Source organism: Falco rusticolus, chromosome 10 (genome assembly GCF_015220075.1).
Source record: "Falco rusticolus isolate bFalRus1 chromosome 10, bFalRus1.pri, whole genome shotgun sequence".
In the NCBI taxonomy this organism is placed as follows: domain Eukaryota; kingdom Metazoa; phylum Chordata; class Aves; order Falconiformes; family Falconidae; genus Falco; species Falco rusticolus.
The window spans coordinates 33,148,426-33,164,277 of NC_051196.1; the positions used below are offsets into that span (position 1 = coordinate 33,148,426).

Here is a 15,852-nt window from a genome sequence, read left to right on the forward strand (position 1 = left end):
TGAGCTGTCTTCAGTGCAGCAGAGGCACACCATCTGTGCAGTTGGCAGATCAACTGCGACAGGATCATCTGCAAAATTTTATGTGGAAAAAATGTGACCTGTTTCATAAACAACCCCCTATACTGAAATCAACCTCCTCTGGCCCTGGTCGACTGGGCCCCAGGAATTTTGCAGAGCACTTTTGGTTGCATGGTGCAATTTTCAAAAACGACCAAAGCAGCAAGGCACAGGGTGAAAATTAGGAGACTAATATTTTTAATGTTCAGTGTTAGTGGTGGCGGTGAAATGTGGAAGAAATTCAGGGAAACCTACAGACTCCTCTGCACCCAGTTCACATCTGTTCACAATTCACTGCTACCTGCCAAACAATTAAAAACAACAACCTGTTTTATTAGCTGTCACATCCCATAAAATATTTCAGGGCCCTTCATCAGCAGCTGACACCCTGTCAATAATAGCTCTCTGGGTTAAAAAAAATGTTCACAATGTTATTTCAATGTCTGGCTCTCAGAGGTTTATCTCTAGTGCCCATCACAGGAGTATTCAAGCACTAAATGCAAGGTTAACAACTTTACAATTAAGGATGTGAAAGATATATAGACACTGATTTTCATCCCACCCTGAGTTTGAGAAATACAGGTCTTACAGGCTGAATTGTTCCATGGCTGGTCCTCCAAGAGGTGCCTGGGCTGAGCTGCAGGCAGGCAAGCAAGTGGCTGGCCTTGACTTCAGTGGCAGATAATCAAACAAAAGCTCGGAGGGGCACCTCTCCCTGCTAAGAACTGGGAGCACTGGGGGATGGTGGTGGAATGCTTTTCCTTAATTTTTGTAGTCTAGGAAAAGAGAAGATGGGGAAAGGTATTATGTCATTGCACAAAAGACGGTGGTCAGAGGTTAGATCCATAAATGTATTTAGGAGCATAATGCTAACCAAAATGAGTGGACACAGGCATTGACGTATCTCTGCAGATCTCTGTGACTAGGTACAGCTAAAAGATAATTTCTGCGTAATAAGTACAAGATCTGGTTCTACTCAACCTTGTAATAGTTTGGGGATCTAAGCACTCATTTTATGAAGGCTTCATGGCAAAACTATGCCCAGGATGCTCAGGTGCTGCCCCTGCCCTTGCTTATGGCACTGCTGGCACTCACAAGTTCATCAGACATTGTGCTGTCATTAAGCCCTGGTAGTGCCTATCCTGCTACCAGTGCTCCACTCCACTGCTGCAAAGTGTCTGAGGCATCCAATCTGAAAGAGATTGATCCCTTCGGCACAATCCTAAATCTGCCAAGGCTGCCTAATTCTGCCTTTTTTACCTCGCATAGGTACAGGGAGACTTCCCACAAACTTTCCTTGCAAAAATGTGTTTTTCAGAGTTTTAAAAAATTGCATTCACCTACATTTGAGAGTATGGTGCCCAAGGCTGAAATAAAAGTAGGCACGACTGAAATCAGCAGTTTGAAAACACAAAGACTTACCAGCTGTCATTTTTAGAACTGAAGATATGAGTGACCATGTTCTGAAAACCTGAGGAAGACGTTTTGTACTTTTTCATATAAAAGAAAGAGGTTGCATTCCTTTTTTTCAAACGCAAAGCCAAATGCAATCTAAAAGACAAATATTTTCCATGTTCTGCATACTACACAGCCACAGAGTGATGAGCCTAGCCCCATGGAGCTCACAGTTTAAACAGACCAAAGAGAGATGAAATATCACGCCCAAGATCAAACACTAACTTGGTGGCCAAATCTGTGAGCAGAGCCCAGGCCCTTTGGTTCAGAACTGCTGGCCTCTTCATTCCAGCCATCTCTCCTGACGTGTTCTTTGATTTTCCATCCAGACCTAATTTTTCAGGAGGTAACGTTACATTCACTACTGCTGTTTCATTGCAGAGGTACTTTCTATCTGGTGAAAGATAATCTGTGATTAAATCAGCTGGGATCAAACAAAGCAAGAGGAGGAGGAAATCAGATATCAGAGTCCTGTTGAACACCTCAGGAGTGCCAGGAGCTGGCAGTTTCTGACTGATGGCTGCACCTCTGATCTCACAGGAGCTGCAGTCCCATCCGTGAGCCATGAACAGAGCCTGCGGCATCATTTATGTTCCAAGATGAAAACTAGCCGATTTGCTTGAAAGGAGCTAGTTTTCATATCTCTGTTTTCAGGGATATTTGCAGCATTAATACAGCATAGTTAAGTAGTGTGGGGGAAATCTGTGGGTCAAATTCTGCCCCGTGCTGGCAGCGCACAGCCCACGCTGTCACCAGGTGTATCAGCATGAGCATGAAGGCAGGCTTTAGGTCTGAACGGCAGAATTAGGCTTGCATTGGTTTTGTGTTGGATGGAGATTTTCCCCCAGCTTTTAGATTACATTACTGCTGGCAATTACTCCAACTGAAATGTGATGTTTTGACATTATTCCCCCTCAACAAGGGATCGTGGTTTATTTTCAGTGAATGGCAGTTTCTTGGTCACTTCTCATCATGGCTCTGTGTTCTTCCAGAGTAGTTCTTGGGCTTCAGAAAGTGATTTCCACCCCAGGAATGCCAGGGCCTGCTCGGCATATCAGTGAGCAGTTTAATGCTCAGACCTTTGTGGTTTTGTCTGGTTCCAAACCTTCCTATATAACTGCAGCTATAGCCCGTGTATCTGAGCCTTTGGTCATCCTCAGGGTGACACAGGATATGGCAGCTATTGCTTTAATAGCAGGATAGGGGTGGAAAGACAGTGTTTTCCTCTCTGTAGCAGGAGGACCTCATTTAATAGGAGCATAATTTTCTGCTGGTGTACATTCCTGTGCTTGCAGTTGCATGCAATTACTCACAGGCCTGAAAAGAGCCACAGTAACTGGCTGTGGTGAGAAAAAGACAGATGGAAACAAAAGAAATTCCTGGTAGTGGGATGGTTCTTCAGAAAAAAAAAAAAAAAGAAAGAAAAAAAAGGGAGAAAAAAAAAAGAAATTGCTTTGGCTGTAGATGTTTGCAAAATCCCATGTCAAACTGTCACAAAGGGAGATTCCTTGGTGTAACTTCCCTGATGCTAGAGGAGCACACATGGTATTGTCCCTCCACTCCTACAGGCAGTTTCAAAAGAGCCTCAAGAAAATTTCAGCGGGATGTGAAAATCTTTCCTTTGGAAATCACAGCTTGTATGGTATCTGTTCTGTCGCATGATGCTCAGCCTCAGGATTTCTATTTTAAAAAAGCCACAGTGGGAATAGCATGGGTAAACCTTGGGTAACTCTTTGAAACTCTAGGCCCTTGGTGATCATAGCAGGTGAGCCGAGATAAATCGAGCGGCTCCGACAGGCATGGGGCACGTGCTCTTTAAGGAGCACGCTGGACTGCTGGAGTAGTAGAGGCGGGTGGCAGAAAGTACCCTTTGATATAATGATAAAACGTCCCCTCTCAAACCTCAGGGAGCCCCCTCTCCTAATATTATTCTTTCTTCGTTTTCAATTCAAACGAAAAGTGAAAACAGAAAGAAAATAACTCTTTTCTCTCCTTGCTCGCTTCCCCCCCCCCCCTTCCTCTCCTGCTGCTGCGACGGCAATGGGAGGGGAAGAGAAAAGGGGCTAGAGCCACTTAGATCGGTTTCATGCACAGGAGAAGTAAGACAGGAATTATTTTTCTTGTTAGCCTTTTTGTAAGAAGACAGACAACCCTTTCAGCCCAAATACAATATTGTAATTGCTCATATTCAACTGACAGAGGTTCCCAGATGAGCTCCACTGAGGCGTCATTTACTAATCTGTCATGTTCTATAGCACCCGGCACAGAGCGCTGTAAAAGTGTCTTCTTCTCTTTAAGTTATTTATATTGTTGGCTGAAAGCGCTTTGCTTGTACAAACTAGAAACTATTAGATTAGACCAGCGGAGACAGCCAGAGGCAATCTTTTTAACAAAGTGAGTGGGATTCAAAGTAGGGTTGGAAAGCAAATATTATTTCACTGGAAGTCTATTAGAGGTAGTTCCCTGGATAACAAATAAGTGCTTTGTTAGCTTAGCTTGAAGAAATGCACCGGTCAGGTTGGCAGCAGCTGGGTCTAATGGTAAACTATGTGATAGCAGATGATAATTCTGTGATCAGTGCATCATGCAAGCCAATTTTGCTCTCCCTTCCTTCACAGCCTGCCACATCCCTGGGTTTACTTATTTAAAGTGCATGTCAGAACTTAGCAGCTGGGGATAACTCCATTTGTTTTAAAACTTCTCATCATAACACACACGCACACGCATAAAAAGAAAAAGTATGTAAATTCAGCCTATCAGAAAGCAAATATTATTCTCACCGAGGAAGGCTAAAAGGTTGTCCGTGTTGGAGTGCTTCAGTGAAAGTGGAAGCTGGGCTCAAACCAAGTTTTAGACAGAGCTCATCATGACAAACAGGAACTCAGAGTCTCTAAGTATTAGGTCAGATTAAAGCATATCCGTTAAAATATGCAAAGCAAGTCATAGTCACTATTAGGTTCTAATTCTGGCAAATATCGTTTTCATTCAACCCCTGAGACAGTTGCTTTCAACGGTGGATAACATGATATTGCTTTGGTAGAGGACAAAATGTCTCTGTGCCGTAAATCCATATGAGAGTGATTCCTAAAAGCAGAAACATGTCTGTATAACACCTTGGGATCTATTTCTTTCTATAAGAGGTGCTCCATCCATGTAAGAGGTTGTCTTTATTTATTATTAATAACCACTTGCATGCTTGGAAATTCCCTTTTTGGAGCTTCCAGGCTGAGGGATTAAAAATCAAAAGTTTCCTTTGTAGCAGGGTGGATAAAAGTCAGTCAAACCATGGGATGGAGAAAGTGTTAATGAGCAGATGATGGGTTTTTGCAAAGCAAAAGCCTGGTTGTTTCTGACTTGTGGTCTGGAGGGCTAGAGACACCAGAAGGCTTCCCAAAAGGCCATTACTCAACTCAGTTCCTTGTATTCACATGTGAAACTGGCTCTGGGCTGGATGCAACAGGAATGCTGGGATACCCAAAGGAGTCAGGGAAACCATGGCCCATGTCTTGCTCTATTGCACCCAGAAGAACTGGATTTCCCCTTGGGAAATGCGTGGCATAACCTGTTAGGGGGGATGGCAGGGGGTTGTCTGCTCCATGTAGTTGCTAGAGCAATTGGACTTGGTAGTGGGCACTGCACTCTGCCCCTTTTCTAAAAGGAACCGTAGTGCCACCCAGGACTATGCGTGGTCTTTACCTAACAATTACATTTTCAAACTCTGACCACCTTCAACATATATATCCCAGAGGCAGATTCATCCCCAGGGTGAATGTAAACCTGCTCCCTACACCCTCTCCACATCCAGTCAGCCTTCCCCATCCCAGTGGGCTGCAGGATCACTAATCAATTAATCCTTGTTTGCTCCACAGCTTGTCTTTGGCTCGCTGTGTCTGACTGGTACTTGGGACTGACAACACAAATCTGTGCTGGAAATCTGTAAGCTGGCAACTCTGCAGTAAGAGAACAGGTAACATGGATACATCGAAGCTAAGGCTTCGTTCATGCAGGCAAGCTGCTGAACAGAGAAATCTCCATTTACCTCATCTTAAAAAGCCAGCTATAAGTATGCTTTTACCATCACCCTTCAACGTCTCACTAAGACTTTTTACTCAACCTCCAAAACTTATGCAAGTTGACAATTAGCTGGACCCCATCCCAAAGCAGACAATAACTTAATCAGAGAAGAAAGTGCAGAACTTGCCCAGCCTGCTCCCTCTCCAGCACTGTTACATGCGGTTTTTTGGAGAATCATTTTACTTTCCTAGCTCTGCTTTAAAACTTCGAGGAAGTTTGCCCTTTTGCCCTCCTCCCTCCTTATACTCCAAAGCCAGAGGGGAAAAAAATAAGAGAGCGACCCTTGAAGAGGACACTTGCTTTTTGTTTTCTGGTGAAGGGGCGATAAGGAGAAAGAGTGAGAAGTTTTGTAGGTGCAAAATGCAGTGGGAAATGCAGTTCAGAGTTACCTATGAGTTGTGCAGGTGAAAACCACCATCCACTCATTAATACTCTTAAGCGAGTTAAAAGCTAGGGATTCCCAGGGACACACCTGGGTTTTACCTTGCCAAAGGAGTGGGAAGAAACAAGGTCCCCTCCCAAGCCCAAATCTCTCCTACGCAGTGGCATAGCCCCAATTCCTCTGTCTGCCAAAGATCCTAAGTGTGCATCCCTTCCATTCACTATTCACCTCTAATAGCGCTGCTCCCTGCTAATGATGGGTTAGCCTTTCTGTTGCTGGAAGCAGGCGGCTAAACTGCAGCTCCCTTTGATCATCCCTCTCCACTCTTCCCGCAGGGCCATATTTTCCTTAGGGAGAAGGGGGCGAGGGTGCAGCCATGTCACCAACTCCCTCTGGAACAAGCCAGGCAAGTCTTTTATCTGCAGGGAGGTTTTGCTCCATTTAGGAGGATTAAGGCTTCTCCAGTTTGACTAGAAGGCCTTGCCTGCTGATAAAAATTAATTTCAATTGCTTAGCACACCTGGCTCAATGCACCGTAAGTAGCTGCTTAAATGTATGTATGTTAAAAGCTCACTATTAACTGGTTTGGTGCTGGCAAACCCACAGCAAATGGAAGCAAATGGAAGGGAGCATGGGGACATGGGAATGAAAGTCCCTATTTCTTTTCCTCCTCTGTTGATGGAGATTTTTTTCATTCTCCACAAAGCATCAAATTCCACCTCTTTCTCCGTAAGAGGGTGACAATTATGACAAATTTCTTTACAGGCAATGAGAGATCAGGGGCCAGAAAAGGGATTTTATTCTTGGATTTGTCTGCAGTGACAAAGAGTCACCAAGTGTGGTTGGGTTTTTGCGATCACTCTTGCTCCTAGTTTGGCTCCTTTGCAGGTCATTGGTGGATCTGTTACACAGGAAAAGCATAAGACAATCCAGGTGATCTGCAGGGACATGGAAAGAACATGCCCAGGAGACAAACATGTGCCCTGGAAAACTAAATGCCTGCTGGGCCAACCCTCAGCTGGTAGAAATGGTTGTATGTCCCCAGCAGTAAACACAGGTGGATTTAGGCTGGTGGGATTTGATCCTCTACTCACTTTTTTTTCAGTTCAGAGTACATCAAAGGTTTCCTTTTTCTGTGTACCAGGGGATCAATCCCCAAACCCCTGATCACAGGGCTGCGATCCTGTGGGGCACTTCCAATACACCTGGGCAGGCTTGTGGCTGGAGTAGGGCTGTGGGCAGCAGCTCCGCGTGCCTCGCCACAGGGGCCGGCCAGCCAGGGCCATATGCCACGCTGTCACCAGGCTGTCACCTGTCACCAGGCTGTCACCAGGCTGTACCGAGCCAACGGGACCAGGAATTACCTCCCCAGCTCCCAGCACAAGAGCCTGGCGGAGACAGTAACGCTTGCCCTTGTGCTTCCAGTAAGAGAGCTTCTTCAGCATTTTGCTGATGTATGGACTTACACAAGAGGTGGATTCCTGGGTTTTGTTTCTTTCCTGTTTTCTCATTGCCTTTCCCATTTTTGTGAGTGTAACTCATGATTTCAGAAGCTGGATGTTTCTGTAGGGGCAAGGTGGGGTTGATAATTTGGTTTAACTAGTGCATGTGTTTCATCGGCAGATGCTTACAGCAGAATGGGAATCTAAAGGCAGCTGTCCAGGCTGGCAAAAGAAATTTTGTCACATTAATATATTTTTTTTTTTCATTAGTTAGTTTGGTTTTGTTTTGTTTTCAGCAGCTCTTTTCCTTCCTAGAGCTGACTTACTCTCTTCAGATCAGTCATAGGCAGGCTGTAATGATCTTAATGCAGCTCTCTTCTGTGCAAGCCAGAGGCCGAGTTCGGTGATATATTGCAATCTTTATTGCCCTGTTACTCCTATTGTCTCAAGTGCTTCTCCAGATCGATGGTGAAATTCCTCTGCTTTAGTGGCCGTAAGCTGGGAGGCCGCTCATTCACCAGATGTGTGATAAGCTGAAGTGTCACAGGTTGGGCTTACGAACGCTCAGCCTGCAAAGGATGTCACACAGATCCATTCTACAAAACTCTCGGCCAGGGAAGAGTGGAGTGAATTCCTGCTAGTGTCACACAACTCTCCTACTCATTAATTCTGTTTGGATTTAGTTCTTCCAAGCAGATCTGGATGCTCTCCTCACCATCAGGCTGTCACAAGTATAATATGATAAAATTATGGAATAGAAATAATTCACATGTAAAGTCAGAGCTAGGTCTATTCAGGAGAATAAGGACTTCGGTGAGAAGTAGTAAGGATGCTCACAGGAATATGAGTTTGGATGTCAGTTTTCCAGATCTTTATACTAAAGCTCTGAGATTAGGGGGTCTGAAAAGTTAGGCCATTTGGTGTGTTGTGAGATTTTAAGCTTGAAACCCTTTCTAGTGCTTTTGCATATAATATCTCCTCTGTACAAATACAACTTTTACTAGCTGTTTCTCCTCAAACCTCAAGTTTGAGTTCACCCATTTAATTTCCAACCCTCCCACCTATGCTGTTGACTCTAATTCAAACCACTTCCAGCCATGGCTTAGCTCCACCACCACCACATCCACAGCACAGTCCCATTCTCTGCCTTCTCCTGGGCTTCTTTGCATCTCTTCCCAAGCTTGAAACACAATTGCAATAGCATCTCCTTCTTTATCATCCTAAATTCACAGGCAAGAGAACAATTGCTGACTCCCCCACCCCTAGCTAGATTTGGCATCGGAAGGATGGGAGTGGAATGAGAAGGGAAGTGATTGATCCAATGACCATAGAAGAGAAGGAACGTAGAGCATCTGCTCTTCCTTCCCTCCTGACCCCAGGAAAAATATCATCTAGACTCCTGAGGGGATCTTTTTCCTGAAAAATAGTGAAATAGAATCTCCATTTTCCATTGAGAAACTTTCAACAACAATAAAAATTGCTGTAACTCCCAACAACTGCAGCCATAGCTGTATAATACTGGATGTGTTGAGGATCTATCTAAATTAGTAGGGTTTAGGAGGTTTTCCTGGTGACTTTGTCATGAGGATGAGGATTTGCTAAATTTTAGCATGGGCTTTGTGTTATTCGCCCTTTGAAAATGTATTTCTGGTCTAGACACTTTTCTAGCCAGGATTTCCAGCATAGAAAAATGTTATTCCAGAATCCAAAGAAGACAGCAACTGCTCAGCAAAGAGGTGGCAAAAGAGGTTTGGACAGCCTAAGATGTAAAAGAAGAAAAATAATAATTAATAATGTAAAAACTTTCACTTCAAAGGAAGAAACTAAGGGCATAAACACAAAACTAAAGCAAGGAATATAACTGTTCAGCCAGAAATGTGAGGAAGTCAGATCCATCGAGACCGGGCCCATAAAGCCCCAGGATAGAGAGCCTTATGAATAACCCTGAAGTAACCTTGTCTATACGTTGTTTCCTTGTTTTAAAGCTGTGTTGCACGTGCACTGTGGGGTACCAGGAGGAACAGGCCCGAGAGGTTATTAGAAGCAAGATGCAAAGAGACTGATGGGCTGGAAAAACAGTCCCCTATAGGAACAAATCTAAGTGCCAGTATATACGAGAGACCGCAGTAGATTGAATGACGTTGTGTGTGTTGGGAGAGCTTCAATTACTTAATTAAGGAAACGATGATACCGAGAGCGGTTTGAAGAGAAAAGCTCTCTCATTTGGATTCATTTCACTTTATATCTTTTTGGTGAAAGATGGAAATAAAAACGGAAGCAGACATGAAATTTAATAATGTTATTGCTAGAAACTAAAATGGAAAAAATACTGGGAATGAATTAAAGTCGAGGCATAAAACGCTAAAAAAGGAAAGAGAAAAATGGTCAGGCAGAACCTAAATAATTCATTTATTTCCAGCAGTGGAAGAGTATTAAAAAACAAGGTACAGTGATTACAGCAGGCGACTGGGAGTTGGGACTCTTGAATTTTATTTCTTTTCCTTAACATATGTCATTCCGTAAGTCAGTCTTTCCATGCTCCAGTGTACCCAATACTTCTTTGTATGACAGTAATGTAGTTGGACTTAATTTGCTGATGCCCTGTAGGTGTAAATTGTTATGAATTGGCAGAAATCACTTGAGATTTAAGGATGAAGTTATCTTTCCATTAGGAGCTTGGCTACCAAAACAAGTTCTCCATTGTACTCCCCCACAGAAAATGGAGCTCCCACTGAAATTTCCCATTTCATATCTCAGTCTGGGTAGAATTCTCCCCTGTGAAGTGATACTTTTAATAGAATATCTCCCTCCAACTCCCTGGTGTGAGCATTGCTTCTGGGTAAGCAGTGTGAATTGCCTCTCTCCTGTTCATAAAGTTGAATCAAAGCTTCACTTAAGTCTATTATTATTATACTTTCCCTTGCAGGACTCAATATCATCTCACATCTGAAGACTGTGGGCAATCACAGATGTGCTGACGATACGTACTCTCTACTTGGCTCTTCCAAACAGACCTGCTGCTGGTTCCTGACACTTGGACAAGAGGAGGATTAGTTGCCTCTTTGCTGGACAACTCTGGCACCTGCCAGCAGAGGCTGACAGTGGTCCGCACACAACCCTTGGAGAAGCAAGTGTTACATCTAGGTGAGTCTAGATGCTTGCATACGTTTAAAGCATGGCATTTGCCATCACTCTGTGAATTGCTTTCCTACATGCATTTTTGGAAGATGCTTGTTTCCCCTCTGGCTGGTTTATCTTTTTAAATGAGACATCCTTTCTGAGCAGAGAATTTATGCCCACCAAACCTGCAAAAGCACATTGGTACATGTTCAAGTCAGTTCAGCTCTCACATGCAAGCAAGGTATTCCAAAGCAAAAACTTCCAGATTGTTTATATCCGTTGTAGGCTGGCACGGTACTGATGTTGCTCCTGTACATCAGAGAAGCCATATGAGAATTTGGTTGTCCATGATGGTGCAGATAATCTGTTATCAAAAGCGACTGCACAGTCAGATAGAAGTGGCCTGTGGCTCATCTGTTTTGCCAACCTCAGTTGCTGCATCTGGATTTGAATTGCTAAAATCAGCATAAATGTTATTGTTGAAAGCCACAGAGTGTGGTTTATGTCAATGATAGAGAAACCTCAGAAAGTTTGGAGGTTTCCAGTCAGCACCCAAAAGTTTGGATATTTCTCCAGCTGTAGCCAAACAATTGAAATACTACTGTTCCAAAAAGTTCAAGTAGTAAACTCTGGAGAGCAAGTTGTTTCACAAGATTTCTGAAATTTATGGTTTCAGTCTGAGGACAGAAATGTTGCAAGATCACCCCTTTGCTTGATATCTCTTTGTTGCCTCCCTTAATTACTTTTATGAATATTATCACCTCATCTGAGAATCCTGTGATGTTAATGGGGCTACACTGCGGCAGGTTCTATCCAACCCTACAAACGCAACCCTTCTCAAAAAGAGTTTCCAATCTAGACGAATACAACACCTTAAAGAGCAGGAAATGAAGTAACATTGCTCCAGCCTCGCAGGGAGGTGAGACAACTTGCCTAAGGTCCTGATGAGATTCGTGACAGAGCCAGGGACTGACGCAGACCTTCTGAGGTGCCAACCAGCCCATTATTGATAAAACTCCTCATTTTCTCTTTCTGCCAGTGAAGAAGCATGAGTAGGGATGCTGAGAGTCAGTTACCAGAAGAAATAATTGCCTGTGAGATTTTCAAACTTCAGAACAAATCCTGTTTTATTTTTGAACAGCAGTTAAGGTCATTTCCAAATTGGTATGAATGGAGTTGACTATCCCTGATTCAGAATAGCGAACATCAGCAAAGCACTGGCAATTAACCAATTTGTTAACAACTGCTCTGCTGGAGTGAGTCTGGGGCAACTGTGCAGGAAGGGAAAGAAGGCAGTTCACTGTAAATTTTACTGAACATTCCAGCGCTGAATCTGATAAATGGTTTCTGAAGGATTTTTCTGAAGTACCTTGGACTCCAAGGAGAGAAAACATTTCTCAGCCCAGATGCTGTGAGCCAGAGTATCCTACCTGCAACACCAGATGTCGAAGGATAAGGATAAAGGGGAGTTGTGGTTCCAATAGAGAAATACAAAATCCAGCCTCACTGGGCTGGTCTTTGCAAGAATTATATTTCAGATATTAAGCTGGGACAAAAGTACTGCAATTTCTGGTTGCAGGAGAAGAGGTAAAAGAGTGTCAGATGCTCATTTTTAGACACCAGGTATCAGAATTACAAGGTCTGCATCCGCAGATCATTATCAAAATCAGCACTGAGGTCATTAACTCCTATATACAGTACATAGGTATTGCTGACTGCTCAGCTGAGCACCCTCTGAAAATACATCATAAATGTCTGGTCATGAACAGTTAGGTGAGTTTTGGTGAATTTGGAACACACAGAAATGTACTCTTTTATTTTAATGGTTTGAAATATGTACCCTTTCAGTCCTTATAGACACAGACCCCACTGCTGGCAAATAAAATTTATTTTTATGCCCTCCTCTAAGAAGGCCCTTTCGTTTCAGCGGGTCTACTTTCAAACTGATGATACTTCTCAGCAGCAGAAATCTAAAGCTGTTGGCTTAAACCACTGTTGCTCCTTATCTTTCCATGTGAAACTTTTACTTTGGCATAAGAGCTCTTATTTCTAGCTTGAATAAGACAACTGAACTTAAAAAAAAAAATCTTTTGAAATAGAAATTAAACCAGACTATCCATATGGATAGTGCTATAGCTATAGCAGCAGAAGTTTTAATTCTACAATTAGAGATTAGAACAGAAGTTTTCCTTAGTAAGGATATAAACTATGCACTCACATCTCTAAGAATCAGTAGCCAGATAAAACTCCAGTTACTCATTGCACTAAAAAAAACCACAACCCCGCTTCTTTCTAATATCTCAGTAGAAGGACGACTGTGAAGGGGTGTTTTTTTCCTGTCTCCCTGAGTTGATGCTGTTTTGTCAAGCCCTAGTTTTACTGAAAATGTTGCAGTTAAGCTCTGCAGCCGCCTGCAGCCAGCCTGATTCATTTTGTTTCCTTCCGGTTCATATGCAGCCCCAAATACCCAGGAAAAGTCTCAGGGCCTTGCATTTGATCCTTCACTTGTCAGTCACAAATCAAATTTATTAATCTGGATTTAGAACAATTTAGGTGCAGTTTGCTCTCTAGTTCAGTAATAATTATGAAAAAAAAAATTGCTTTGCCTGATGGCTATGTGTGTGTGTACATAAATACATGTGTGCAATTATAAAGAATTATTCATGTTTCTTTGTATTTGCCATATACTTTTACTTCAGGTAAGTGTTTATGGCCCATTAAAATGGAGCAATTCCAAAATTTCCTAAGCATGATGAGCGGTACCATTAATACGTGTATGCCGTTGCCAATTACTACATGAATAACAATATCCTGAATGCCATATGCCTTCATTAAAAGGTGAGCTTGGGAATATTCTCCGTTTCTGCTTTCTCTGCGTTTCTTGAGTAGACTCCAGCCTCGTGGTAGTCAGCAGCAGCAAGCAGTGGGGAGCTGCAGTTTTAATAACAAATTGTGACTAGTTGCTACTGGCTGCAAAGCAGCTCCCACCGAAGCGCAGAGCCCTCGAGGTTGCAGGAGAGCACACGATATTCCATTTCCTCGGTGGTCTTCTGAGGGAGATGCATCAAAGCCTAAGCAGACCCTTTGCTGTGGGAGATATTACCCGCAGCTGAAACTGGGGATAGGGTTCTCTCATTTGCACCAACCTGCCCATTTACAGCAGGCGATATCGTCATTAAGAGCTGAGAGTGGGAGGAGGGGGAAGGAGGCCAAAAGCCCCCCCTGCTACTCTTTTCAGAGAGCATTATAACTAGCTGTGCCTCAGAGATGAACTTGCTATGAACACGCAGCCTTGTAGTCAATGACAGCAACGCTCAAAAAGACTTGAATAACAGTTTTACAGCCTTTACTGGTAATCACATACACTTAGTTATTATGTCAATGCAAATTATCATCATTTATTATTAATACAAGATGAGATTTTCCAAAGTGCCAAGGACAGACAAGCACCCAGCTCCCTCCAAAAGCCAGTGTGGGAATTAGGTATCTGGATCTACCTGTGTCTCTGGGATCTACCTGTGTCTCCAGTGCCCACAAACGGCTTGGTGCATCTGATGGGCTTGGCTTGTTTATTGAATTATCTGTGAGATTTATTTCTGTGGGATTTACTCTGATTTTCGGAATCTGGGTCCCCAGACAAACAAATTCTCTATTCAGTTCAACTAGGCACTCCAACATATTTTGTTTGCATTAGTTACACTCTGTTGCATTAGTAATGTCCCATCATATCATATTAGTAGTCTGCTTTGCTAATACAGGGAAAGTCGTTCACGCAGTACAAAGTCTACTTGTGTTAGCAGTTGTTTTCCTTTGTATTTCATTATAGACAGAGGCATTGAGCTCTGGGGGGGAATTTCTTCAATACCTCGGGTTAGATTTGTCCAACGGGATAAAAGGAAGACATTTTGTTTCGCTTAAATCTGAACAGGGAAAATATAAGTACTTTGTTTTCTTTCTTCTATCTTTACGAAGGCAAAGAGATTGTTCGAGTGATTTTGTGTTACTAAAAGGAGTTCAGCTGGCTGAGATTTTTAAATGTGGGCATTTCAACTACTTTTGCTTTTTGAAAAAAATCCCCCAAACCCCAAATGGAGGAACAGTGTTTATAGGACACCAAAAGGTTTGCTCCTTCTCCTTCTCCCAACACCATTCCCAACCCTGCCCACTGCTGAGCTGATGTAGCTCTGACTGACAGCGATGAAAGGAAGACTCCTCAGTCCCTGGGAAATAATGCCACCATGTTTTAGCATGTTTACAGAAAATGGAATCCAGCTTAAATCAATGTGGAGACTGAGCTTGAAACTGCTTTTTTGCACTACTTCTAATAGGGGGTCTAGGGATTCCTGTTTTATTGTGCATGTATGTGTCAGACATGTCCACAAAGACCAGAACAAAACTGAGTTCATTTGTTATTTATGGTCTGATCTCAGAACCACTGGGACAATTGCACAGGTCCGTGACCCAAGCGTAAAAGCATCATTTGAAGCTCCATAATTGAGCATTTGACTACACTTTCCACCAAACTGGGTGAGACCAAGCTAACCCACTGTATTGTTGTTGAGCTATTCTGCAAGAGGAACCAAGCAAGAAAATAGTTATTAATTTATTAAGCATGCAGTCATAGTAAAGGCCAATCCAGCATCACAGTTCCACTGAGCTCTAACATACATTAAAACCTGAGATGGGAGGAAGGGGAAAATGTGTTTATATGTGGTGAGAAAAAGGAATATGGTCTTATCTGGGGAACCATCCTTCAACTGTTACTCAAAAAGCAGGATCAGAACCCTTCCCCCTCCTCCATGACTATACACAATATTCCCTCTAGCCCAAGATAACATTAAGAAGCACGGTGCATTTAATGGCATATAGCTTAGACACTTGTCATGTCTCCCAGAGCAAACCTTATTGCCAGACAATCACTTCTCTTATACACCACAATATTTTTTTTTAATGTTTTAATAGACTAATGAGAGTGAGAGGAACACCAGGCACACTTCTGTGTCAGATGTGACATGTGCTCTGTGCAAGCACATACTCCAAGAGACTCCCAGTCGCAGTGCAAAGCATCCCAAATGGATCCTGATAGGTTTTCATAACTACAAACCTATCACGGGCATGTAACATTAAAAAGTGTTTCAGGAGTTATTAGAACTATCTTTGCATCTCTCCTGACTAGTTTTAGTGCCTCAGGTGATATGTACAGTTGCTGATGATGGTTACTGTTTACTGCACGACACTGCCTGAAATATAGTTGTGAATCAGTGCTCGATGGAGTAACAGAACAGAAAGATGGCCCTTGGCCAAGCGGTGTCCAAAGCCGCG

General features: G+C 43.0%; 1 long non-coding RNA gene across 1 annotated transcript in view; it reads left to right on the forward strand.

Moving 5' to 3' along the window:
• The window catches only part of LOC119154843, a 35,283-nt gene extending 22,616 nt beyond the window's left edge, over window positions 1–12,667 (forward strand). The window contains exons 2-3 of the long non-coding RNA XR_005106548.1: window positions 10,337–10,554; window positions 11,570–12,667. This is a non-coding gene — a long non-coding RNA (uncharacterized LOC119154843). The remainder of the gene's footprint in view (window positions 1–10,336; window positions 10,555–11,569) is intronic.
• The last annotated feature ends 3,185 nt before the right edge of the window (window positions 12,668–15,852 follow it).